Below are 27673 nucleotides of genomic sequence, written 5' to 3'. Positions count from 1 at the left end.
AACATGTTGTATTGATGGCCTCCGCCCAAAACCGTTGTGAGATACCGGATTCTGCTAGCATGGTCCTAGCTGCTTTCTTTAATGTGCGGTTCCTTCTTTCAGCTACTCCATTCTGTTGAGGTGATCTTACAACTGACAGTTCATGTTTTATGCCATGATCTTCAAGATAAGATGATAGGAATTGGTTTAGAAATTCAGTTTTTCTGTCACTCCTGATTCTGTCTACTGTTTCATTTTTCTCATTTTGAAGTCTTTTGAGAAGCTTGGTTAGTTGAGCCGCGGTTTGATCTTTGGAGCTTAAAAAAGTTACCCATGTAAATCTGGAGAAGTCATCAAATACCACAAGAGTGTATTTATTTCCCCCTAAGCTCATCACCGGTATTGGTCCAAACAAATCCATGTGAAGAAGTTCCAGGCATCTTGAGGATGAGTTTCTTCCTTTGTTCTTGAAGGTTGAGCGGACTTGTTTACCTAGTTGACAAGCATTGCAAATTCTATCTTTGGCAAAGTCAATGTTAGGCAAGTCAGATATCAGTTTAAGCTTGCTAATAGTAGCAATGATTTGAAATTAAGATGATTATGTCGTTTATGCCAAAGTCAATTTTTATTACCATTTAAGGCAATGAAGCAAGTAGGTGCATTAAGACAATCATCATTCCACTTTACTTTATATGTATTTTTTTCTCTATGACCAGTTAGCACAGAGTTACCCGCGGCAGATTTAACTGTGCATATGAGTTTGTGAAACTCAATGGTGTAACCGTTGTCACATAGTTGGCTTATACTTATCAGGTTATAACACATATTTTCTACAAGAAGTACATCTTTAATGATAATTTTGCCATGGATAATATTACCTTTACCCGTAGTTCTACCTTTAGAATTATCACAGAAGGTGATCGTTGGACCTCTGTAGTTGACTACTTCTGCTAAAAAACTTTTGCTTTCGGTCATGTGTCTAGAACAACCATATCCAGGAACCAGATAGATTCTTCAAAGTCCTTTTTCATTGATTCCTGAAATTATTTAAATAAAAAATTGGTACCCTTTCCTATTTGGATCCTGAGCTTATTAGACCCATAGGAATCCACACTTGAATTATCCTGAAGGATTTTCCATGGTCTGTCCTAAGGTGAGTGCGGTTATGTACATAATCAGGTGGTGTATGCAGTGTCTTTTCTTTTTCACTATGTTGTTTTGACCATCTGTCATTGTCACTCAATCTGTACCTCTTTTGAACAGGTCGGTTGTTGTAGTAATGGTTAGGTCTAGTTTTTGAGTGATATCCGGTTGAACCTGACTTTCTGCGGGCCCAAACTAAACCGTTGTGAACGGTTGTATTTGGCCTGCGTCTTAGCCATGGTCAGTTGGATTTACCACTCTCAATTTCGACGTACCCTAAACCACATCGTCTTCTGTTGTTTTCAAGATTTACATTCTGAATGTGTAACGTCCCGAAAATTTGAAGGTCCACGTAACCACATGCATGCAATTATTAAATTCTCTTGTATTTAAGTAATTGTTTTAAATTGCATAAATTAATTATGTTGTGCATATTTGCATGTATAAAATATATTTTTTTCTACCTGTTTGCATTAAAATATATTTTTAAAGGTTATTCGAGTTGCGATCGAGGAACGGAGACCGATGGCTGAAAAATAGAAAATGTTGTTTATTAAATAATTGTTTTTGATCATTTAAAATAAGGGTGATGATTTTTCTTATTTTTGAAAATATGGGGTTTTGAGGTGATTTTATACGCCGGGACGTAAATTTTTATCGGTGTTGGTTTTTCAACAAAAATGCGAACGGTTTGAAAACCCGGCTAATAAATTCACAAATTTATTAAAAAACTAATTTTTAATATTTTAATTAAATACTAATGAACCTAATTAACTTGTTAAATGGGCCAAGGCTTTTATTAGTGTGTTGATTATTATTAAGAGTGAAAAACACACCCTAAACCTTACACAAAAATCACACGCCACTTTTTGAAATTTTCCTCCCAAAATACCTCAAAACACACGGCGCACACACACAATTTGAAGAGAAAAATCGAGAGGTTGCAAGGAGGAACTCAAGCCAAAGGTCATGCCCCGTTCTTCGATATCGTCAACTGTTTTTCGTGCGTTAAATACGCAAAGGCACGCCATATTTCTTTCCTTAAAACATCTATCACACCATAATATTATTTGAACATGTTTTGAAAGAAAAACAACGCACACACTTTAATATTTTCATATATGCAAATTGTGTGGTTTTAAAAACATGTATTTTGATCCAAAATTCATGAAATTTATGTATCTAAGGTGATGCCATGATTAGGAAGGGTTAGGGGTATGTTTTACACAAGTTTAAAGAGTCCTAATCACCCCCAAACATGCTGCTAACATGAGTAGAATAAAGCTGGAACTGTAGGAATTATGCAGAACAAAGAACCGTGAGTTTGTTTGTGTGCTTGTTAAGGTTCAAGGCTCGTTTCTTTGCATGGGGGCTCACGGGTTGGCCAGGGCTTGGGGTGGGGCCTGGGCTAGACTTGGGTAGGGTCCTAGCATGGCTAGAGCTCAAGGGGATGGGCTGGGGAAGAGTCCACTTGAGCAAGGACTCTTCCCGAGCGTGCAAGAGGGAAGGGCTGAGAAGAGGGGTTGTGGCTGGCCTGGGCACGAGCCAGGCTGGTCCATCAGGGTCCTAGGGTGATGGGTAGGGGTCAGGTCAGGGGGTGGAGTGGTTGGGCTTGACGTGGCTCGAGCCATAAGCAGAAAACATGGGATCGTGCATGAGGGAAGCACGCGTAGGCTGCTGCTGGTTTCAGAGGCTCGCGCTTGGGTTCCAGAGTCTGGGCTGGTCTGGGCAGGGTCTAGGAGTGGTCAGGGGTGGTCAGGGTCGGCTGGGCTTGGGGGTGGCTCGGCTGGAGGTTGCCTAGGATGACTAGGAGTCTTCTAGCGTGAGTTCTAGGAGAGTGCAGAATTGGGTCAAGTTCAGTAGGCTTTGGAGCGGGCTAGGGTCATGTTATTTGGGCTGAGCTTGGTCAGGAGGGTTCCTAGGTGGGTTGGCTCGGGTTTGGCTTGAGGTGGCTTGGGCGTCGCTCTAGTAAATTGAGAGATGGCTCGGGTGGTTCGATAAGGTGTCAATTTCAAAAATTTAAGAACACAAATTGAATCCATGGGTCCTCGGTGTGGCTCATGACTTAAAAGGGTAGAATAAATATTAAAAATGCTATGTTTAAAGTTTGGGATCAAAATAACGAGTTTTGGATTTATTTGGAATTTAATCGTCGCACGAAACGTTAATTAATGAATTTATTGAAACGTCTAGTTTTAAGCTTTATAAAATTATGAAAAATTATAATTAAGCTCAAATAATTATTAAAAGTCTAAGTTTTTAATTTGGGAATGTATATCAAGGTTTGGTTAAATCGGGATTAAAATGCATTAATACGTCACATTTAAAGATTAATTTAAAGGTTCTCGATTTAAACTAAATAAAAATATGAGAAAATTCATGTAAACTTAAATAATTATTTGGGACATGTTAGAGTCAATGAAATTAAGAAAAAGTCAAAAACGCGAAATTTTACGTCTAGGGGTAAAACGGTAATTTTACACCTAGAAATTAGTAAACATCATGGCAGTGTCCTGAATGTTGTTTTACATGCTAATATGATTATTTCAAGTGTTTATGAATTTTTATGACAATGATTTTAAATTTTTATGATTTATTAATTCAAATGTTATTTTAAAAGGTTATAATTTAATATGTTAAAATGTTTATTTTAAATGTTTATAATTTAAATGCATATTTTAAATGTTTATGATGTTGAAATATTTATTTAAAAGATTTATGGATTTTATATGTTAAAAGGTTTCTTTTAAAATATTTATTGATTTTTATGAGGAAACGATAACGTTAAAAGAAATGTTGCATGCTTGTTTTTAAAAGGAAAATGATATAAAATGCATGATTTTTATAAAGTAATGAGAATGTAAACATTGAAGGAAATGAAGTAATTGTGACTATTGAGGTATGAGATTTGAGGTAAGAATGAGAATATCTTGAGGGGAGAATGCCCCAGCGGAAGCCCATTTATGGGAAAAGGTCCCAGAGGGAGCCCCGACGATCGTATTCTATTCGAAAGAGGATAGGCCAGGGCCCAATTGTTCGGTGATAGTGTTGCTAGTGTCCCCCGCCGCCCAGTACTGCGGTTTCATGTAGTTGGATCCATCGACTTTTTGAGGTTTGAGGAAAGTCACAATTAACGATCTGAATTCAATAAAGAAAAAAGGAAAATGTTTATGATCATGAAAACGGTTTTATGTCATGTCATGTTGAGGAAAAAGAAAGGAAAAATGTTTTATGTCATGTCATGTTGAAGAAAAAGAAAGGAAAAGGTTAAGGTTTATGTTTGCATGTCATGAAAAAGTTATTTTTACGTAAAATTATTTTCACTGTTGCATGTGATTTTATACGTATTATTTGTTATAAAGACTATGGTGTGTTGAGTCTTTAAACTCACTAGGTGTGATGGACGCAGGTGAGTTTGAGGGAGGTCTTGATGGATGAACTGACTGGACCGAAGGTGCACACAACCCGAGGACCATCGCTTCTACTGTTTCCGCATTTATGATCTATGATTCATGACTTACGTTAGGGATTTTAAGACTATTTATTTATGCTTTTGAGAGATTTTTGAGAGGTTTAGTATGAGCTATACTTTTCAAACTTATTGCTTTTTAGGTTTGGTAAAACATTTAACGATTTCATTTTATGACTATTTCACTTGATTTTTAAAATACTAGTTGGTAGATGTTTTATTTTAATGGGTAAAATATTTTATAAAAATATTTTTATGGCCGAAACTTTGATAGAAAAATTTATTTTTTAGTACTTTTAAAGAAATAAAAAGGGCAGACGTTTCAGAATGCCTTGAACTTCAGGCTTATCATGTTCATATATCGTACTAGATCTGACAAATTTAATTTGTTTTAAACTGTCTTTCTCTAATAACGGTTGAGTTGGTGCTCCTGAGGTGCTGCACTCAATGATGCTATAACCTAGTCTGGTTCTGTCTCCGACCGGTTTCTGCATCTCATGCATCCTGTTAAGAAAGGCAGAGGACATGTTCCATCTGTTGACCGTGTTTATCAACCGTTTGTTTTCTTTTAACGTGGCATGGAACAATCTACGCAGGTCATCATTCTCAGCCGCTAGCAGACTTAACTTTACTTCTAAACCGTCAACTTCCTTTTGCTGTGAACAGCCAGAGAGAGTCAACTTGTTTTTCTTCTTTTGCTTCATTGAATTGCTGCGATAGTCCTTTGAACTCATTTACCATATCATGTAATGCCGTGACCAGGTCTTCTCTTGTGAATTCAATAGAGTCAAAGTTAAATACCATTTCTTCTGTAGATTCTGGGTCTTCATTAGTCATGAGACACTTTACCGTCTCATCTTCGCTTTCATTGGCTGATTCTTCAGAAGTTGATCTTTCTGAGTCTGAGTCATCCCATTACCTTTATCTTCTTCTGCGACCAGGACTCATTGATTCTTCTTTTTGGTGAACTTTTGGTCATCTTTAGACCGTCTCCTGTCAACTGGTTTCTTTTCCTCCTTTCTTGGCCTATTGCATTCTGCTATAAAATGTCCCTTCTTTCCATAGTTAAAGCAGGCTTGACCATCATCAGTATGGTCCTTTTTGAAATAAGGTTTATTCATCTGTGATTGATTCTTACGCATGAATTTACCAAATTTTTTAACGAAAAGGGACATGGCTTCATTGCTTAGTAGTTCAGCCGATTTCTTACTTGTGAACTCTTCAATCGGAAGAGTCATTGTTGTAGCTGCCAAGGCTTTTGTTTGTTGGGAGGTGGATGTCTCTTCTTTAGTTCGTGTTCCAAGCTCGAATTCATATGGTTTAAGGTCTGCAAAGAGATCATGGAGTTCCAGCTTGTTTAGATCTTTTGAATCTCGCATTGCTATGGTTTTTACGTCCCATTCTCTGGGAGGAGCTCGCATAACCTTCAGAGAAATTTCACGATTGGAGTAATCATTTCCCAATGAAATGAGTTCGATGATAATACTGCTGAACCGTTCGTCAAATTCTGCAAGAGTTTCTCCTGGCTTCATTTTTGAATTATTGAACTTCTGGATAGCAACCGTCAACTGATTTTCTTTAGTCTGATCGTTGCCTTCACACAGGCGTGTGAGTTTTTCCCAGATTTCCTTTGTTGTGGTGCAGGTCTTGATTTTGACAAACATATTTTTGTCCAAGGTCTTGTAAAGAATATCTTTTGCTACATTGTCGAGATTTGCCTTCTTCTTGTCCTCAGCTGTCCATTCAGAGCGATGCTTTTCCACCATCTGAGTACCTTCAGTGGTAATTGCAGCTGTATTCACTTTTAAGATCTTCATTGGACCGCTCGTACTCTTGTACACTATATTATTACTTCACATCATTCACTTGCGATTATTTCGAGCTTGAATATTATTAATTTTTACTAAGGATTTTACAGTGCAAGTTTTTCTCGATCAAGTTTTTGGCACCAGTTACCGAGAACTGTTGATCCACAATTTTATTTTCAGTTATTTAATTTAGAATTCTTTACTTTGTTTTGTTTGAGACATTCGATTTATTTGCAAGTATCCCTCTCAGTGCATGCCAAGATTTCTAGAGTCTGAACTAGAGATATTCGATTCCGAGATGGAAAGAACCCTACGCAGACGAAGACAACAACATAAGCTTTGAGACATGATGAACAAGAACGAGCATGCGGAAGAGCATCATGAAGATCTTAAAGTCAAAGGGCCAAGGCGCATACCCATACTGGAGTACGCACAACCTTCGCTTGATGGAGCATGTCCAAGCATAGTGCGACCAACCATCAGGGCGAACTAGTTTGAGATCAAATCATCCATTATTCAAATGATTCAAAACACTGTCCAGTTTCACGGAAATGTGCTAGATGACCCAAACACTCACACCAGGGATTTTCTTGAAATTTGTGATACCTTTAAATTTAATGGAGTTTCTGATGATGCTGTTAGATTGCGTTTATTTCCTTTTTCTTTGAGTGACAAAGCTAAAGCCTGGTTGAATTGTTTGCCTGTAGGATCAGTCACGACTTGGGAAGATATGGCCAAGGCATTCCTTTTTAAATACTTTTCTCCATCAAAAACCATGAAGATGCGAGCGGACATAACCACCTTCTCTCAATTTGAGCAGGAGTCACTCTATGAGGCCTGGGAGCGCTACAAAGATTTAATGCGAAGATGCCCACATCATGAGTTTCCTCTTAGGTTAGTCGTACAAACTTTTTACTATGGTTTAATATCATCTAACCATACCATGTAGATGATGCGGCCTGTGGGAATCTGTTTAGGAAAACGGCCGAAGAAGGGTATGAATTATTAGAGGAGATGGATGCTAGCGGTTATCACCCTCAGTCTGAAAGGAACAGTCAGAGGAGAAGTGCAGAAGTTCACCAGGTAACCGATTTTTCTGTTGTCACTGAACAACTAGAAGCATTGAACAGGAAAATAGACAGCTTGAATGTGAATGGGACATCGATGCGCCTTCAAGAGGTATTCTGTGATAAATGCGGAGGGGAAAAATTTGCGAAGGATTGTCAAGACAATGGTCCTTTCTATGTGGAAGAGGTGGCACTAGTAAATCAAGTGGGGATTCAAAACCGTCCTAGGAATAATCCATATTCGAACACATACAATCCTGGATGGAGACAACATCCCAACTTCTCATGGGGTAGTCAAAATAGTCAGAATCGGCCACATGGAGGACCATAGTATGGTAAGAAACAGATGTATAGACCTTAGCCTAGAGAGGAGAAGTCTAGTTTGGAGCAAATGATGTCTAAATTTATGTTATACACCGAAACTAGACTAAAGAAACATGATGCATCGATAAAAGGGTTAGAAAATCAGATAGGGCAATTAGCTAAGACGATTGCTAGCAGAGATCCGGGAACCTTGCCAAGAAACACAGAGACTAATCCGAAAGAGCAAGTGAAGGTCATAGCATTGAGGAATGGAAAGGTACTTGAACAAGGGGTGAAGGAAAAAGGGGAGCCAAGAGAGGGAAGCGACTGACATGTCCACGGGTAAGTCTTCTAACTCTACACCCGCACCCACTACACAATCTAGAATTGTTATCCCTCCAAATTTTCACTCAGCATTAAAAAAAGGCAAAAATGGATGCGCAATTCGGTAAGTTCCTAGAAGTATTCAAGAAATTGTACATTAATATTCTCTTTGTTGATGCTTTGATGCAAATGCCTAGCTATGATAAATTTCTGAAAGACATCTTAGCGAATAAGAGGAAGTTAGAAGATCACATGACTATAAGCTTAGCTAAAAATAGCTCTGCATTGGTACAAAACAAAATCCCACCGAAACTAAAAGATCTAGGGAGTTTTTCTATTCCTTGCATGATTGGTGATGTTGTTTTTAATAAAGCTTTATGTGATCTTGGTGCGAGTATAAATCTTATGCCTTTATCTGTATTCAAGAAACTCAGATTAAGAGAGCCTAAGACAACAAGGATGTCCTTGCAACTATCAGACAGATCTGTCAAATATCCGCGAGGAGTCATAGAGGACGTGTTGGTAAAGGTGGACAAATTTATATTCCCTGCAGATTTTGTGGTGTTAGACATGGAAGAGGATATGGAAATGCCCTTAATTCTAGGGAGACCGTTCCTTGCAACTAGCAAGGCCTTGATTGATGTACAAGAAGGGTAGTTGAGATTGAGAGTGGAAGAGGAAGAAATTACTTTTGATTTTTTCAATGCTCTTAAGCACACACTGCATACTGATGACTGTTTTAGAATTGATGCGTTGGATTCACTTGTGTGTAATTTTGTGCAGGATGCAACGAGGATCAAATGGATGCCACTCTCACTACTGAATTGAAGGGGATGACTTGGACGAAAAAAAAGCGAAAATAGTGGCATACTTTAATGCCAACCATCCATGGAGGAAGCCAATAAAGATGAGATTGGAGGATTTGGGAGATCGAAGAGACTTGACATCTCCGTAGTCAAGCATTGAGGAACCACCAACGCTTGAGCTCAAGTCACTGCCTCCGCACATAAAGTACATATACCTAGGTGAGAATAAAAATCTACTTTTCATTATTTCTACTACTTTAACAGATGCAATGGAGGGAAAACTACTACAAGTTCTTAAAGAGCACAAGAAGGCATTTTCCTGGAAGGTGGCAGACATCAATGGAAGAAGTTTATTAATCTGCATGCAAAAAATCATGATGGAAGAGAAGTATTCACCCCTCGTGGAACCTCAGAGACGACTCAATCCAAAGATGCAAGAGGTAGTGAAGTCTTAAACTATCAATCTTCTTGATGCATGTATTATCTATCCTATTTCAGATAACTCATGGGTAAGTCATGTTCAGTGTGTGCCTAAGAAAGGTAGATTACTGTCATCACAAATGAAAATAATGAACTTATTCCCACTAGGATTGTTATGGGGTGAAGAGTGTGTATTGATTATAGGAAGTTGAACGATACCACCCGTAAGGACCAATTTCTCCTTACCTTTATTGATCGGATGTTAGAAAGACTAGCGGTGCATGAGTTTTATTGATTTCTAGATAGGTATTTGGGATACAACTAAATCACTATTTCACCTGAGGACCAAGAGAAAACCACTTTCACTTGTACTTATGGCACTTTTGCTTTCCGACGTATGCCTTTGGTCTTTGTAATGCCCTTGCGACTTTTCAGCGATGCATGACTTCTATATTCCATGATATGATTGAATATTTTTTTGAAATATTTATGGATGACTTTTCTATCTTTGGTGCAACGTTTGATGAGTGCTTACAAAATCTGAAATCGGTGTTGAGAAGGTGCGAGGAGACAAACCTAGTGTTGAATTGGGAGAAGTGCTAAGGTGCGAGGAGACAAACCTAGGGCACAAGATTTCTGAGCAGGGGATTGAGGTGGATAAGGCTAAAATGGAAGTAATCAAGAACCTACCACCACCAGCATCAGTAAATGGAGTTAGAAGTTTACTACGAAATGTCATTGGAGATTTTTCTAAAATTGCTAATGTAAGATCCAAAATAAGTGATGTAATCAACTGCATGCAAATCTAGGAAAAAATAGAAAATGACTAATTAGATGATTTTAATGGCATGAATTAATTATAATGTACATGTTTACATGTTTAAAATAGGGTTTTCTGTTAGAATGCATAAAACTGTGTTTTGAAGGTTATTCGAGACACGATCGAGGAACGGAGACCGGGGACCATATGAGGGAAAATATTTTTATTAAATAATTACTTTTAATTTTTTAATGTATGGTTTATTTTAAATGGAATGTTCGAAAATGAGGTGTTTTGAGATTTTTTTATATACCAAGTCGTATTTTAAACTAGTAATCGATTTTCAATGGAATTTTCGAAAATGGTTTACACACAACACACGTAAATTTTGAGAGATAAGTCACGGTTTTTGAAGGAAATTCAGCATAAGGTCTTCTCTACGTCGATGTCCTCGCATCACAAATAGTTTTTCGTGCATAAATAAACGCAAAGACACGCCTTAATCCTCTCTTTTATCATCTATCACACTATATTATATGTTTGATGCATGTTTGCATGAAAAATATGATACGCTACCTTGTATTTTCGTTTTATGGCTTTATATGCATAAAATTAGAGTTTTTTATTTTAAAAAAACTCTTCCTAATGATGCACAAAGGGGATGCCACGGTAGAAGAACTTGAAGGGATGTTTTTTCACATGTTTAAGGACCCTTAGGACCATGTTTGAAGGCTGGAAAAAGAGGGCAACTAGGTTGAATGAAAATTGTATTTTATGTGGACTAGGGTTTCGGCTAGGGCACCCATGAGAGCAACGGCCTTAGCTGCTATTAGGGCATGACCACGAGACATGACGGGGCTGTGTGATGGTCCTAGGGTGGCTGCACGATGGTTGGTCCGATGGCTAGGGTGATCGTGTGAGCTTGGGGCCGCGCATGGCTTGGGGGGTTGCGGTTTTGGAGGCTGCGTGTGCAAGGGTAGTATAGTTTTTTCCATTATGTTGCTAAGGGCTTGGTCATGGTCCTAGGATGGGTAACTAGGGGCTGGACATGGTGGTTAAGGGCTGGAGTCGAGGGACGTGAGGTCAGGCTCAAGCTAGGGCTTGGTTTGAAGCATGTAGAATCTCCATCAAGGTCCTAGGCCGGTTCATGGGCCTTGATTGGCTTGAGTTGGGTTGTATATGATATAATTTGGTCCTAATAAGCTATGGTTCATGTTTGGTAGGATTTGATTATGTTTCGAGTCAAAACCGAGATGTGCACGTAAGTTTTAAAAATGAATTGAGAAATTAGTTGAGGAGCTTAAGTTTACATCTAAGAAATATTTATGGGTGTATTTTCAAGTGTTATGTAAGTTTGGATGGATTTTGGTCGTATTTGTAAGGTGAATAAATTGAGAAAGTTGGGGTTTCAGGGGCAAAACGGTCATTTTACACCTGAAAAATTTTACAACTGAAAATTGTTTCACTTCCTGGAAGTACTCTGAATGCTATAATATATGTTAAAATGTTTATTGAATTTTATGATGAAACTTTAATGCTAAAGACATGTTGCATGCTTGATTTAAAATAAAAATGATTTATATGTGCTTGAATTTTTATAAGTGATGGAAATATGAAAAGTTGAAGGAGGTGAATTAATTGTGACTAATACGATAATACAATGATATGTAAGGCCAAGACTCAGTTGACGGGTGAGAGTGTCGCTGATGTCCCAGCCGCCGGTACCGTGGTAATACGTAGATAGATCCGTCGACCTACAACTAATACGAAAGTCACAATTGATGATCTGAATTCAATAAAAAGAGAGACAAATATGTATATGACGAAAATGAAAAAGTATAAGATGAAAGGAAAATGTTTAAGTTTTGTATGTATATGAAAAGCTATTTTCTTAAAAGTATTTTCACTGTTACTTGTGAATGTATATGTAGTACTTGCTATCATGATTAAGGTTTGCTGAGTCAATAGACTCACTAGTTGTGATCGATGCAGTGGAACTTGATATTGATGGAGGTCTTGATGGTTGAACTAGCTAGACTGAAGGTGCACACAACCTGAGTATCGTCTCTAGTTTTCCGCAAAATTACGTTTATGTTTTATGATTACTTAAAGATTTTATAATTTATGCTTTTGAGAGGTTTTTGAGTGAATTTCAGAGCTAAGTTTATTTTTGAAATAATGTTAGCTTAGGATTGGTTGACGTTTACGATTTAATGTTTTAAATGCGCTCTTTTGGATTTTCAATTCTGACTCAGAATACGAGAACCTAAAGGAGCGCTTGGTGACAGCTCCTGTTTGGTGGCACCGGATTGGGATATGTCCTTCGTCGTAACGTGCGACGCCAATGATACGGTGGTTGGTGACGTTCTAGGCCAAGGGGGAACAAGGTATTTCACACCATATATTATGAAAGTAAGAATTTAGATGAAGCACAACTAAATTATGCCACAATTGAAAAAAAATTACTTGCAGTAGTATTTGCACTTGATAAATTCAATACATACCTTGTTTTGTCAAAAGTCATTGTGTTTACTGACCACTCTCCACTTATATATTTTGTGACACCCTAAACACAAAGGTGCATAAATGCATTTAAAAGTTTATTAGTATAACTAACATATGGATTAAATTTCAACAAGCAAATACACAATTTGATAGATTGACTGCCATGATCCAATTTGCCATAAATTATAATGTTCCCTGGATCATACGATGGGAATATGGACTTCAAGAAATGGAAAAAGAAAAGTTCGAGCTAAAATTCGCCCCTACTGTTTTAATTAGAAAAATTTTAATACTTCTTTGCAGAAGGTAAAATCTATGATCGACATGGGGTAATTGCTCTTGGACCAGCCAGAGAGACTATGAAAAATTTATATCATGATATCCCAAACCAGACTACATTACTTAAAGAGCTTTTCCAACATTTGGATAAAAATACAATTACTTCTATGTTTTCTGAAGTATTTGGTGAAAAATCAAATTTATCAACTCAAGCATCGACCTCGACCTCCTCAAAAGGAAAACAAAAGACTGATGATGATACTCCGATGACAGATCAAGATAATCCAGAGCAAGATGCTCAAGATCCGTATGAAGGAGATGATGACATTTTTGCATTATTAAATGCATAATGGGAAGATGATTTGGAACCCATGACTAAAAGTCTGCTGTTTGAATTATTGATGTAAATTATTTTAGATGATTTCTTATCGGTTTGTATGGGTCTATCTTTTTACGTGTCATGTTTTTAGAGGTAGAAAGTGGAACTACTATTTAAGTTTTTTGCTTATTTAAGGAGTGGATTCCCTTTGTGATCTACACACGAAAATCATACTACATCTTCATAGTAATAAGAGTTTCCGAAGTTTTCTCTCTACTTGTACTACATCTTTCTAGCATCAAGAATTATGTAAGTATATGTCTTATGATTATATTTATGATCCATCTTTCGATTATATCATGTCATCTGCAAATTATATTTTAATTTTAAAAAAGAAAATTAAATTGATAAAAACTCAAATTGAAGTTCTTGAAAATCGATTAAAAGATCCAGAGATAAATCCTGTTTATAAACAGTGATTTTTTTATCCACATTTGGAAAGATCCAAAATAACCTTAAAGGCATACGAGAAGCAGAGTTCACAACTCGCTGCTTAAAGCTGAAGATTTGAAGAGCAATTTTTATCTTAAACCTTTATTAAGGTTGTTGTTGCTGTAAAAGCCTTATAGGTGTTGTCATAGTGGTATCAGAGCCATTATTCTGAATAAATTCTTCAATAAAGTTTTATTTTTATAATATATCCTATTCTTTTATCTCATAAAGAAGAAGGTAGCTCTACCCAGGAGAAATCTTTAAGTCGGGTTCCGTAAAGCCTGTAAAGCCAAAGGGTAAGGTTGGTATAAATTCTTGACAGTATCTACTTAATTCTTAATGGATAAAATAATAAGATCTTTTACAAAAAATAAATCTTCAAGTAGTAATACTAAGAACAAAGAATTAATTATTTCAGAAAATTTCGAAAATAATATTCAAAACTGGAAATTGCCAGTGTCTTCTAATACAAAGATATATAGATATAATGGATTTAATTTTAAATCTGATTATATAATTAAAACTATAGAAGAAGCTATACCTCTAAAAGGATATTATGATTCTTTCAGTTTGTTATCTCAAAATCTTATAAATATTCATATGAAATCTTATAGATTTATGCATCTGGGTATGATTCAAGTAGGTTTAAAACCTTTCACCAGATTAGGTTTAAATACTTCGGCCTTAATTTTAGTACGAGATCAAAGGCATAACAAATTTGAAGATTCCTTATTATGAATAGTAGAGTCCTCATTATGTGAAGGACCAATACATTTTAGCTGTTTTCCTAATTTTTCGATATCTCTTTCTGATCCAAATATCATGAAAGCCCTCACATTAAATATAAAGGCTGAAGGCTTCGACATGATAGAGGGAACAGAAAATGTTGTTCTATTATATAGAATTTGTTATAAAGTAATGAATTCAACTATTTATAATTTTAGAATTAATAGTAATCAAATTAGTTCAAAAAGATGTGAAACTACACTCTTTATAACTGATATTAATAAAAGTAATATCATGATTCCTAAAACAATAAATTGGAATCAAGTTACTTTACCAGAAATCTGGAAGATTGAGAATATTGCTCCTACAATTAAAGAAGAATTTAGAAAATTAGAGAGTATAGTTCAATATGTAGATGGTGATGTTGAAATAAGATTCTCATCCCAAAGACATTTACGAATAAAACTCCCAGAAGAAAGTAGAAATTCTACTTCTTCCATATCCGATTTTGAAAAAATTAGTTTATCTGGTCTTCAAAAGACTAATGACAATATATCTAAACCAGAATATAAGGTTGATCTTCCTGAATCTAGTACTTCTAGATTTCAAAGAAGTTATTCTGTTAATAATAGAAAATCTAATTCTCCTACTTTTTCTGATATGGGTTATAATGTTATGGTTAGTAATAATAACAATTCTATTCAAAAAAATTTAGAAAAGATTAAAAATATAAATAAGAAAAAATGGTTTTTAAGTTGTTTAAATTTAAAACAACAAAATTTATATTCTTCAAGATATACCGAATGTGTTGAAGAAACTAAATTAAATTTAGATTTTTTCAAATGGATGGAAAAATTATATTTTCCAGCAAGAAATAAAATATTTCCAAATTTTACAAATGAGTCTTTTATAAATACTCTTGAATCAACATATAAATTATATGTTCATGAAACAGGAGAAGAATCTTTTGAGATTCATCCTTCATTTACTACTTTACAAATTAAAAAAGGCAATAGAGAGATTTATGCTGCTCCTATAAAATCTGAAGTGGGAAATGGTAATTTTGACCATATAATTCAGCAAAATAATTTTACCAATCTAACTTTACATTCTTTAATAAATAAAACTACAAGAATAGAAGAGATTTTATCAAAATCTAAACAAGAAATTTCTTGTGGAGAAAGTTAAAAACTTTGATGATAAAACCTTATCCTAATCTTAAACTAGAAAAATTTCTTTTAAGTTCTAAAAAAGATGAAAATTTTATGGAAGGTCTAATAGACAGATTACAAAAAATTAATATAAAAGAAAAAAGGTTCTATTTCGGTAATTACCAAAGACGAACAACTTGAAAATTCTTCAAGTTCGTCTGAAGACGAAATGCAAATTAATAAAATGCATAAAGTATCAATTGTAAAACCTTTTTATAAAAAGGCAACGCATCTTCAAATTGAAGAAAAGAAAGATTATGTTCAGTTTAACGGGGAAGCCATTACTGAATGGAATATAGATGGAAAATCTGAATATCAGATTAAAATTGTTATCAAACAAATGTTAATATACACTTCTGCTGCAAAAATAAAAGGTAATAATGATAGGCAAATTGCTCAAGCCATTAGTACTGGTTTTACTGGCCAACTTCAAGGTTGGTGGGATTTCTATCTCTCAAAAGATGCAAAAAATAAAATTATTAACTCTTCTATAATTGATCTTAATGGAAGAGAAGAGTCGGATGCAGTTAATACACTGATTTATACCATTCTATCTAATTTTATTGGGGCTAATGAACTTCAATTAGATAGATCTCAATAACAATTAATGAATTTAAGATGTCCAACACTATCTAAATTTAGATGGTATAAAGATGTGTTTATGACAAAAGTCTTAACCAGAAATGATTGCAATTCAAACTTCTGGAAAGAAAAATTTATTTCTGGACTTCCAGTTCTTTTTGCTGAAAGTTAAAAATATATTAAAATCTAAATCTCCAACAAACTCTATAGATTCGAGTATTCTTACTTATGGAGATTTATTTGCAGAAATAACTGCAGAAGCTATAACTCTTTGCAATGATATCAAATTAAAAAGACAACTTGATATGCAAAAAGAAGAAAACCAAAATATTATCGGTGACTTTTGCGAGAAAATAGGCTTTCAACCAATACAATATCCTAAATAAGATAAGAAAAGGAAAATATTTCCTTTTAAAAGAAAGAAACACTATATAAAAGATAAGGAAAAATCTAAAAAATATTCTAAGAAAAGGTTTAAAAAACCCATAAAAAATTATTCTACTAAAGTTCTAGTATGCTGGAAATATGGAAAAATTAGACATAAAGCTAATAAGTGTTATGTCAATAAAAAGATTAATAATCTTAATATAAACAATGATTTAAAAGAACCATTAATAAATATTCTTCTTAAAAAAAATGAAAATTTAAAACAAAAAGATTTTTATATCAATATCATTGATAATGAATTCTCTGAATATTCCAACAGTAGTTCAGATAATGATTCTGAAATATCAGAACATAAAATCTGTGAACCATATTGTGATTGTGATACATGTCTCATAAATTTTATGGGATTAGAAATAAATGTTATCTCTAATGAATAAACTTTCATTTTAGATCTTATAGATCAAATAAAAGATCTTATAGAAAAAAGAAAAGCTATAGAACATTATTTGAATATGGCAAATCATAAGCCTACTAAACTTGTACAAAATACTGTACAAGAACATGAATTATATTCTTATAATAAAATATTAAAAAAGGCAAAACAGATGGAAAGAGAACCTACTATCTCCGAATTAAAAGGAGAAATAGATCAGATAAAATCTGAAATAAAATATTTAAAAGAACGAGTAAATATTCTTAGTATTAATAATAATCATATTTGGGAAAATGATTCTACTTCTGATGAAGAAGAAGAAATTTTACCAGATGATAATGATAATAAAATAAATCAAATGGTTTGGATCAATAAAATTGATCAGATTTTTTCTCAAAAATGGTACTCAAAAGTAACCTTAATTATTAATAAAAAATTTAAAATTACAATTGAAGCGCTATTAGATACAGGTGTAGAACCCGTAAATCAGTCTAGGTATGAGCCATGCATAATTCTAGATTTTTAAAATTTAATTGACTTCATTGCATGATTATTTTAAAGGCATTTCTTTGAAGTTAATTATTTTATTATTTCATGCAGTAGTTTGATTTTTAGCATTTCAGTGAGGTCGGACTGGAGTTGGAGTTTTGAGATAGAATTTAAGATTCGAGAAATATTTCCAGAAGTTAATTTAGCTAGCAAGTAAGTTCATTTAAGTTAAAAAGGATGTTTTGAGGATTTAATTTAATTACTTGAGGTGATTAAGAAATAAGTTCATTTAAGTTCCAATAATTAAGGGTTAATTCACTAAATTAATTAGGGATTAGTGAGGCTTTTAAGGATTATAAATTTACTAGCTAGATAACATTTTTTCCTTCCCTTTTAATTGTTAAATTTCGGCCACCCCTTTTTTGTTGATCAAAAATTCATTTGCCAACTCATCATTTGACCAATTCTTTGTCATCTTTTAGCATGCTAACCTTTTCTTTTGGTAATCAAATTTAATTAATTAATTATTAGAGCTTCTACTAGTCTACATTAGCAAGCTAAAAATCGGCCATCACTTTCTAGATGCATCCATCAAACCATTTGATATCAAACCACAATTCAAAATTCAAAAGGTGAAGACTTGGTCTTGAGTTATCCCCTATATCTTGCACCCACTTCCCTCACTCTCCTAACCATCATTCTCCCTCCCCCCATGACCGAAATTCAGAGCTTATAGAGTGGAAAAAACCATGAGAATTCAGTGGGAGATAGGAGAGAAAAATCGAGTAAGAAGAAAGGTAGAAAAGGAAAGAAGCGCTCCACCTCCTCCGCGCCGAGTCGTCGTATTCTTTTCGTTTTTATTTCAAACGATAACCAAGGCATGTCTAGATTCTTTCAAACCTCAATCAAGTCATATTAGCAATTATTTTTCAGTATGTGATCATGTTTTATCAAGAAAAAAATCGAGATGCATGTCCAAATATTTTCGAAACCATGGTGCAGATTTTTTTGACTTTCCTTGGCAAGCTTCACGGGTTCTCTTGTTTTGACGTTTCAGGTGGATGGCTCGACTCCAGGCTCCCAAGGCGGCTCCTAGACATGTAATAGGATGCATTAGGACCATGTTGGTCCATTCATTCAGTCCCAATGCTTGCTGGAAAACCGAAATCACAGCAAGCTCCCCATAGGTGCAGAGTTGTGTTCGAAAATTCAGTTTTGTTGTCCAAGGGTAAGGATCTGATCATGGCTGCCCTAGTGGCCTATAGCCATGGTTGGATCACTCCCCTAGCAGGTCTAAGGCGTGACTAAGTCGCTCTTTTGGTGGCTTGGTCCATGGTGAATCGGTTTTTAATAAAACAACAAGAACAGCCCTTCCCCCTTTCGGCTTTCTCTTGGTGCAGCATGTGCATTTCGAAAATGGTGGAATGGTGTGGATCTTGGTTGGCCTATGGCCCTTAGCCATGGTTCATACCATGCCCCTAGATGTCTAGATCGTGCCATGGTCAATCAATGGCCACTGGAATGAGTCGAGACAGCAAGCAAAGCAAAGCACCCCTCATGCGCGCAAAGGTGCTCTCGGGTGTAACTTTTCTGATGTTGCTGGAATAATTCGAATTGTGGCTGGCCTAGGGCCCTTAGCCATGGTTCAAATAATTCCTTGGGATGTTGGTAAGATTCTCTGGTCGGTGGTTCACGCCCCAATGGCCGGTAGTCTCGAAAACAACACAAGATACACGATGGTATAGCTGCTGGAAATTTACAACAAGTTGCTGTGTCGGTTCGGAGGCTCGTTTGAGTTCTTGGTTGGCTTTTAGCCTGTGGCCTTGGACTGGACAGTGCCTCATCAAGTTAGGAAGGTCGTGTTTTTGACCGTTTGTGATTCGGATCATTTTTGAGGTCGTACGAGAATTTACGGTGCGATGTGCCAAATTGACTCTCGGAAGAGCGTTTCTTGTTTTGGCCTCCATTTCACCTAGATTTCGACCCTCATCATTTTAGGAGCATTAGTTCATAATTTTAAGCGTATTTTAATCATGACTATACGTCGGTTCAGTGTTGTTTCGGGTTGGTTCGGAGTCATGATTAAATACGAAGTCGGTAGACGTAATTGTCGCATTTTCAAACGTAAATTGCATGGTTGGTCAAGTTTAAGCTATTGCATATTTTTCATGACAGTTAGGTTGCAGCGAGCCTGGGGACGATCCAATCCAATCCAGTTCGTAAAATTACAGGATTTTTCATTATGCCAGTTAATTATATTACGTGCATGAAAATAGAAAATACTTATTTTTGAGATTTATGCGATATGACTTGTGGTCAATTCACTATTATGGGAGCATTATTTTATACGGTCGCCAGTGACCGATCAGTTCAGTTTGGTACCACCCGGTCGCCAGTGACCGGCCAGCTCAGTTCAGTTTTATACTCCCCGGTAGCCAGTTACCGATCAGTTCAGTTCAGTGTAGAGGCCACAGGCGTAGACCATAATCTCAACAGAAAATTTTTACCAGTTATTTCAGTACAGGGCTCCAAGGAGCAAACATTTTTACTATGATTTCAGTTCAGTTATGCACGTATTATAATTGCTCAGTACAAGTTATTTTCAGTATGCCTCATGACATGATATTTTATCCCATGCACATTTTACTTCAGTATTTACTTGTTATCTACGATATTTGCATGCTGAGTCTTTAGGCTCACTAGACTTGATTGTTGTAGGTACTGATGCGGCCAGGGCCGAGGGCGGGGACCAGTGAGCCAGCTTGGGTCGGCAGTAGTGGCACCCGAGGACCTCAGTTTCAGCACTTGCCACTTTTTATGCTCAGACATTTTATCAGCTGTTGAATATTTTTAAATTGTTATTTTCGGAAAACTTTATTTTCTTCCGCTGCTATATTTTAAACATTGAACTTGAGTTATCAGTTGATTTTATGAATGAGGCACTCCATTTATTTAAAAAAAAAAATTTAATTTTCCGCAAATTTTCAAGCAAGGAGATTTTCGGGCCTCGACAGTTGGTATTAGAGCGGTGGTTCTGTATAGGGTTACACTACTACTGACCACGAGAAGCTCACGAAGCCACGTCTTCGGTCTGTAAGTTTTACAGTTCAGCATTTTATTTATAGCATGAATTATTTTGTCAGCATGCTTCCATGAAATAATTTCGACCAAATTTTTCAGCATTTCAGTGTTCATTTAAAATAAATTATGGAATTATGCATGTTAGTTACGTATGGGTTATGTTTGGAACAGTATGCCCCCTAGACGTCAAGTAGGACGCCCGAGAGGTAGTGGCGAGCACCGTCGCGAGGACGATGACGATCAGAGACAAGAGAGGTAGACACCTCCTCCTCCTCCTCCACCTCCACCACCGCCCCCACCTGACATGAGTGCCCAGATGCTAGCTGGGATGACACAGTTCTTCGCACAGTTTGCGGGGAACAATGCTGTATTGACTAGGCCGACAGGACCCGAGGTTGTTTACGAACGATTCATGAAGATGCGTCCGAAGGAGTTTTCTGGGACGTCTGACCCCATGATTGCCGAGGGATGGATCAAATCCCTTGAGGTCATCTTCGAGTTTATGGAGCTGGGAGACGCAGACCGAGTCCGATGTGCCACCTATCTGTTCACTGGAGACGCCCGCTTATGGTGGGAATGAGCGTCAGTAGCCCTGACCTTGGCTACACTCTCATGGACACGCTTCACGGAGGTTTTCTACTCCAAATATTTTGCTGAGGAAGTTTGCACCAGGTTGACCACTGAGTTCATGAGCCTGAGACAGGGAGACATGACGGTTACGGAGTTCATCCGTAAGTTCGAGAGGGGCTGTCATTTTGTGCCCCTGATCGCGAATGATGCCAAAGCCAAGTTGATGCATTTCCTGGTGGGTCTACGGCCGATCTTGCGCCGGGATGTTAGGGTGTCTGACCCTGCTACTTATGAGATTGCTATCTCCAAGGCCCTAGCCGCAGAGCAGGATCTGCGGGATATCGAGAGGGATCGCCAGGGCAAGCGCCTAGTCCAGGTACCACACCGCCCTGCTTCTCATAAGCATCAGCAGCAGTACAAGAGGCCTTTTCATGGACCGCCTAGAAACAGAGGCCAGCAGCCGCAGCCGCAGCAGCAGCAGCAGCAGCGGGGACGCCCTGCCCCGAGGACTTATGAGCACCCAGTCTGTCTCAAGTGCTCACGCCGCCATCCTGGAGCATGTATGTCTGGCTCAGGAAAGTGTTTTAAGTGTGGCAGTCCAGACCACATGTTGCTGCAGTGCCCTCAGAGGAATCTGCCTACCCAAGGCAGAGTTTTTGCTCTCCATGCCGCGGAAACCAACCCGAAGACTATGTTGTTGACAGGTACCTTTAAACTTTAAGTTATTATTTGAAATTCCGTGTTTTGGGAATAAGGATTAAGATTGAACTTAGAACTGTGATAGGATTGCATGCTCTACTCAGTAGTATTTTGGAGATTTAAGTTAGAAGAACTTTGACCATTGCATGTCTATAAGTTTAGTTCTTGTAACTACTGGATTCAACTTAGAGCTCCGCTCTTTCAGGGAGAATTTTTATATCTGGTTCCGCTACCAAGGCCTTGATAGATTCAGGGGCCACTCACTCGTTTATTTCGGAGGTCTTTGCAAACTTTCTCAAGATCCAGACCATTGGGCTAGATACAGCCTTTTCAGTAGTGTTTCCGTCAGGCGAGGAGATGGCAGCTACCAATGTTATACGAGATATAGACCTTGAGCTGCACGGTAATCTTGTTTATGCGGATCTGATTGTGCTACCGATGCCGGAATTTGACATTATCCTAGGGATGGACTGGCTATTGAGGAACAGAGTGTTGATAGACTTCCAGCGGAGATCTGTTCTTGTCCGACCGCCTGGAATGGAGCAGTTCTTATTTGAGCCGGACAGGTACTTTCCTTTACCGCGCATTATTCCTTATGTTCAGGCCAGGAAGCTCATGCATAGAGGGTGTCGGGCATTTCTAGCGACCTTTTTATCTGTCCCCGAGGAACCCAGCCAGTCAGCCTCAGATGTTCCGATTGTCAGAGATTTCTTAGACGTTTTTCCCGAAGACGTCTCTGGTATGCCACCCGAGAGAGAGGTGGAGTTTTCCATTGAGCTTATGCCAGGTACGGCTCCGATATCCAAAGCGCCATACCGACTAGCACCGACAGAGATGGAAGAGCTTAAGAAGCAGATTCAGGAACTTCTCGACAAGGAGTTCATTCGCCCGAGCTTTTCACCATGGGGTGCGCCAGTCTTGTTTGTTAAGAAGAAGGATGGCTCGATGAGGCTTTGCATAGACTATCGGGAGTTGAACAGGGTTACAGTGAAGAATAAATACCCACTTCCGAGGATTGAGGATCTGTTTGACCAGTTGCAGGGAGCTTCGATTTTCTCCAAGATTGATCTGCGCTCTGGTTATCACCAATTGAGGGTGAGAGGTGCTGATGTTTTCAAGACTGCTTTTAGGACTCGTTATGGCCATTATGAGTTCCTTGTGATGCCGTTCGGACTGACGAATGCGCCAGCGATCTTCATGGATCTCATGAATCGCGTATTTCAGCCATACCTCGACCAGTTTGTGATAGTGTTCATAGATGACATTCTCGTCTACTCCAAGAGTCGGGAGGAGCACAGCAGACATCTGACCACAGTGTTGCAGACATTGCAGAAGCACAAATTATTCGCAAAGTTCAGTAAATGCGAATTTTGGTTAGAGAAGGTGGCGTTCTTAGGCCACATCGTTTCTAGCAGTGGTATTGAGGTAGACCCAGCAAAAGTTGCAGCAGTCAGAGATTGGGTTGTGCCTCAGAATGCATCAGAGATCCGCAGTTTTCTTGGCTTAGCAGGATATTATCGGAAGTTCATTAAGGGATTCTCTTCGATTGCAGTTCCACTCACAGCACTGACCAAGAAGAATGTGAAATTTGTTTGGAGCGAGGAGTGTCAGAAGAGCTTCAATACTTTGAAGCAAGCTCTTATCTCAGCACCAGTTTTGGCCGTGCCGTCAGGGTCCGGTGAGTTTGTACTGTATACCGATGCTTCGAAGCTCGGTTTAGGTGCAGTTCTGATGCAGCATGGGAGAGTGATAGCGTATGCTTCTCGACAGCTGAAAATCCACGAGAAGAACTACCCTACCCATGATCTAGAGTTGGCAGCCGTAGTTTTTGCCTTGAAGATTTGGAGGCACTATCTGTATGGAGAGAAATGCCAGATCTTTACCGACCACAAGAGCCTCAAGTATTTCTTTACGCAGAAGGAGCTGAACATGCGTCAGAGGCGTTGGTTGGAGCTTGTGAAAGACTACGATTGTGACATTAGCTACCACCCGGGTAAAGCTAATGTAGTTGCGGATGCATTGAGCAGAAAAGTCGCAGTGATGGCTCATTTGACGATTCAGAAACCTCTTCAGTTTGAGATACAGAGGTTTGATCTCGAGACTTATCCTCGAGGTAGAGTTCCTCGTCTATCTACCTTGACCATTCAGTCTTCCCTTATGGACCGTATTCGCAGTGGTCAGTCAGCAGATGAGCAATTGGCACAGTGGAAGAAGAGAGATGAAGCCAAGGGCAGTGTCTTGTATTCAGTCAGTGATGGTATTGTGAGATACCGAGACAGGATATGGGTTCCTAGCAGTGATTCTATCCGAGCAGATATCTTATCAGAAGCCCATACGTCGTCGTACTCTATTCATCCAGGAAGTACGAAGATGTACAAGGATCTGCAGCTATTGTTTTGGTGGCCTGGTATGAAGAAGGACATCAGACGTTTTGTGTCCGAGTGTCTGACCTGCCAGTTAGTGAAGGCCGAGCATCAGAGAACAGCAGGTTTGCTCAAGCCTCTCCCTATTCCCGAGTGGAAGTGGGAGAATGTTACCATGGACTTTGTGACCGGATTGCCGAGGTCAGCCAGAGGATCGAATGCTATCTGGGTGATTGTAGATCGTCTTATCAAATCAGCGCACTTCTTGCCTGTTAAGACGACTTTCACCATGGTTCAGTATGCAGAGCTGTATATCCGAGAGATAGTCCGACTCCATGGTATTCCAGTTTCGATCGTATCTGACAGAGATCCCAGATTTACTTCCTCATTTTGGAAGAGTTTGCATTCGACTTTGGGTACGAAGTTGCTGTTTAGCACAGCTTTCCATCCGCAGACAGATGGGCAGTCGGAGCGAGTTATTCAGATTTTGGAGGATCTTCTTCGCGCTTGCGTCATTGATTTCTCAGGGAGTTGGGAGTCGAACTTGCCATTGGTTGAGTTCACCTATAACAACAGCTTCCAGTCGTCTATAGGTATGGCTCCGTATGAAGCATTGTATGGTCGCAAGTGCAAATCTCCTGTCCATTGGGATGAAGTAGGAGAGAGAGCAGAGTTGGGTCCAGAGATTGTTCAGCAGGCAGCAGATGTAGTAGTCAAGATCCGTGATAGAATGAGGACTGCTCAGAGTCGACAGAAGAGCTATGCCGATCAGCGGAGGAAAGATTTGGAGTTTGCAGTGGGCGATCATGTATTTGTGAAAGTGGCACCTATGAAGGGTGTCATGAGATTTGGGAAGAAAGGGAAGCTCAGTCCGAGATTCATTGGACCGTTTGAGATCCTTGACAAAGTTGGGACGCTAGCTTATCGTGTGGCTCTTCCGCCGAATCTGGCCGGAGTACACAATGTCTTTCACGTCTCCATGCTGAGAAAGTACATGGCGAACCCTTCGCATGTGCTGAACTTTGAGCCGTTGCAACTTACTCCGAACCTGTCTTATGAGGAAAGACCAGTGCAGATCCTAGACCGGCAGGAGAAGAAACTTCGGAACAAGTTGGTTAAGCGAGTCAAAGTCAAATGGCTCAACCATTCAGAGGAGGAAGCTACGTGGGAGTCTGAGCCGGAGATGAGAAGTCGATACCCTGAGTTATTCGGTGAGTTCTAATTTCGAGGACGAAATTTCTTTTAAGGGGGAAGGATTGTAGAACTCGTAAAGCAGTCTACGTATAAGCCATGCATAATTCTAGATTTTTAAAATTTAATTGACTTCATTGCATGATTATTTTAAAGGCATTTCTTTGAAGTTAATTATTTTATTATTTCATGCAGTAGTTTGATTTTTAGCATTTCAGTGAGGCCGGACTGGAGTTGGAGTTTTGAGATAGAATTTAAGAATCGAGAAATATTTTCAGAAGTTAATTTAGCTAGCAAGTAAGTTCATTTAAGTTAAAAATGATATTTTGAGGATTTAATTTAATTACTTGAGGTGATTAAGAAATAAGTTCATTTAAGTTCCAATAATTAAGGGTTAATTCACTAAATTAATTAGGGATTAGTGAGGCTTTTAAGGATTATAAATTTACTAGCTAGATAACATTTTTCCCTTCCCTTTTAATTGTTAAATTTCGGCCACCCCTTTTTTGTTGATCAAATAATTCATTTGCCAACTCATCATTTGACCAATTCTTTGTCATCTTTTAGCATGCTAACCTTTTCTTTTGGTAATCAACTTTAATTAATTAATTGTTAGAGCTTATCCTAGTCTACATTAGCAAGCTAAAAATCGGCCATCACCTTCTAGATGCATCCATCAAACCATTTGATATCAAACCACAATTCAAAATTCAAAAGGTGAAGACTTGGTCTTGAGTTATCCCCTATATCTTGCACCCACTTCCCTCACTCTCCTAACCATCATTCTCCCTCCCCCCATGACCGAAATTCAGAGCTTATAGAGTGGAAAAAACCGTGAGAATTCAGTGGGAGATAGGAGAGAAAAATCGAGTAAGAAGAAAGGTAGAAAAGGAAAGAAGCGCTCCACCTCCTCCGCGCCGAGTCGTCGTATTCTTTTCGTTTTTATTTCAAACGATAACCAAGGCATGTCTAGATTCTTTCAAACCTCAATCAAGTCATATTAGCAATTATTTTTCAGTATGTGATCATGTTTTATCAAGAAAAAAATCGAGATGCATGTCCAAATATTTTCGAAACCATGGTGCAGATTTTTTTGACTTTCCTTGGCAAGCTTCACGGGTTCTCTTGTTTTGACGTTTCAGGTGGATGGCTCGACTCCAGGCTCCCAAGGCGGCTCCTAGACATGTAATAGGATGCATTAGGACCATGTTGGTTCATTCATTCAGTCCCAATGCTTGCTGGAAAACCGAAATCCCAGCAAGCTCCCCATAGGTGCAGAGTTGTGTTCGAAAATTCAGTTTTGTTGTCCAAGGGTAAGGATCTGATCATGGCTGCCCTAGGGGCCTATAGCCATGGTTGGATCACTCCCCTAGCAGGTCTAAGACGTGACTAAGTCACCACTAAGTCGCCATTTTGGTGGCTTGGTCCATGGTGAATCGGTTTTTAATAAAACAACAAGAACAGCCCTTCCCCCTTTCGGCTTTCTCTTGGTGCAGCATGTGCATTTCGAAAATGGTGGAATGGTGTGGATCTTGGTTGGCCTATGGCCCTTAGCCACGGTTCATACCATGCCCCTAGATGTTTAGATCGTGCCATGGTCAATCAATGGCCACTGTAATGAGTCGAGACAGCAAGCAAAGCAAAGCACCCCTCATGCGCGCAAAGGTGCTCTCGGGTGTAACTTTTCTGATGTTGCTGGAATAATTCGAATTGTGGCTGGCCTAGGGCCCTTAGCCATGGTTTAAATAATTCCTTGGGATGTTGGTAAGAGTCTTTGATCGGTGGTTCACGCCCCAATGGCCGGTAGTCTCGAAAACAACACAAGATACGCGATGGTACAGCTGCTGGAAATTTACAACAAGTTGCTGTGTCGGTTCGGAGGCTCGTTTGAGTTCTTGGTTGGCTTTTAGCCTGTGGCCCTGGACTGGACAGTGCCTCATCAAGTTAGGAAGGTCGTGTTTTTGACCGTTCGTGATTCGGATCATTTTTGAGGTCGTACGAGAATTTACGGTGCGATGTGCCAAATTGACTCTCGAAAGAGCGTTTCTTGTTTTGGCCTCCATTTCACCTAGATTTCGACCCTCATCATTTTAGGAGCATTAGTTCATAATTTTAAGCGTATTTTAATCATGACTACACGTCAGTTCAATGTTGGTTCGGGTTGGTTCGGAGTCATGATTAAATACGAAGTCGGTAGACGTAATTGTCGCATTTTCAAACGTAAATTGCATGGTTGGTCAAGTTTAAGCTATTGCATATTTTTCATG

General features: G+C 38.2%; 1 pseudogene; it reads right to left on the bottom strand.

The window, feature by feature from the left end:
* Nucleotides 1-7185: 7185 nt before the first annotated feature.
* Nucleotides 7186-7284, bottom strand: LOC142530267 (small nucleolar RNA R71; annotated as a pseudogene).
* Between the last annotated feature and the right edge of the window lie 20389 nt (nucleotides 7285-27673).

The sequence above is a fragment of the Primulina tabacum genome, chromosome 16 (genome assembly GCF_025594145.1).
Source record: "Primulina tabacum isolate GXHZ01 chromosome 16, ASM2559414v2, whole genome shotgun sequence".
NCBI classification, from domain to species: Eukaryota; Viridiplantae; Streptophyta; class Magnoliopsida; order Lamiales; family Gesneriaceae; genus Primulina; species Primulina tabacum.
This window is presented reverse-complemented; position numbering and strand designations above follow the sequence as displayed.